Source organism: Mobula birostris, chromosome 5 (assembly GCF_030028105.1).
Source record: "Mobula birostris isolate sMobBir1 chromosome 5, sMobBir1.hap1, whole genome shotgun sequence".
Lineage (NCBI taxonomy): Eukaryota > Metazoa > Chordata > Chondrichthyes > Myliobatiformes > Myliobatidae > Mobula > Mobula birostris.
This window is the reverse complement of record NC_092374.1, coordinates 202,670,065-202,671,045: the sequence shown is the minus strand read 5'-3', so window position 1 is coordinate 202,671,045 and position 981 is coordinate 202,670,065. Positions and strand designations below refer to the sequence as shown.

Below are 981 nucleotides of genomic sequence, written 5' to 3'. Positions count from 1 at the left end.
CAAGGGAGAGCGCGAACGCAGTCCCCCACTACCACAAATTTTGCAGTCGAGTATCCCGCATCTGGGGACATCGCAGGCCTCAGCACACCCGAAGTGCAATGGGATAACCTCATCCTGGGAGAACCTTTTTTTTTCAAAAATACTTTATTCAGAAATATTACAAAATAAAAATAATTATATACAAGAAAAGAAAACCATTCGCTGACTGTGAGTCCTTATTCAATACAGTTATTAACAATAAAAATTTTGCGTTGACTCTCTGTTCATTTACAAATGAAAGATGTTTACAATAAACCATGCATTTACTCTCAACCCTTGGTCAAGAGTTAAGACTTATTAACAATCAAATTATCAACAATGAAGGCAGGCAATGGCTCTAACACTTACCCAAATTAACAATTCCACCCACTCCTTGGGCACCATGTTGATTATCTGTCCACACCGCTGATGAGGGTAGGTCTCCTCCCTACCCAACCCCACCCCCACTCCCACGGGTGATAAACCTTAAACTGTGGTCCTTCCCCACCGGGCCTTCGCGGTGGCCGCACCAAGTTTGAGTGCGTCCCTCGGCACGTACTCCTGCAGACGAGAGTGTGCCAGTCGGCAGCATTCAGTCACGGACATCTCCATGTGCTAGTAGACCACCAAGTTTCGGGCCGACCAAAGAGCGTCTTTCACCGAATTGATGATCTGCCAGCAGCACCGGATGTTGGTCTCCGTGTGCGTCCCCGGGAACAGCCCGTAGATCACGGAGTCCTCGGTAACGCAGCTGCTGGGCATGAATCTTAGTACTGTCCCTTCCATTTTCCTCCACACCTTCTTCGCGAACCCACAGTGCGCAAAGAGGTGAGCCACAGACTCCACCCCATTACAGTCCTCCCGTGGGCAGTGGGGTGTGGAGGAACCGTTCCGGGCGTACAGGAGGGATCTGACTGGGAGGGCCCCTCTCGTCGCCAGCCAGGCGAGGTCTTTGTGCCTGTT

The 981-nt window shown here is 50.3% G+C and overlaps 1 non-coding gene across 1 annotated transcript; it reads right to left on the bottom strand.

The window, feature by feature from the left end:
- Positions 1-158, bottom strand: LOC140198530 (U1 spliceosomal RNA). Its single transcript, XR_011886194.1, has one exon. It is a non-coding gene; the product is annotated as a U1 spliceosomal RNA (small nuclear RNA).
- Between the last annotated feature and the right edge of the window lie 823 nt (positions 159-981).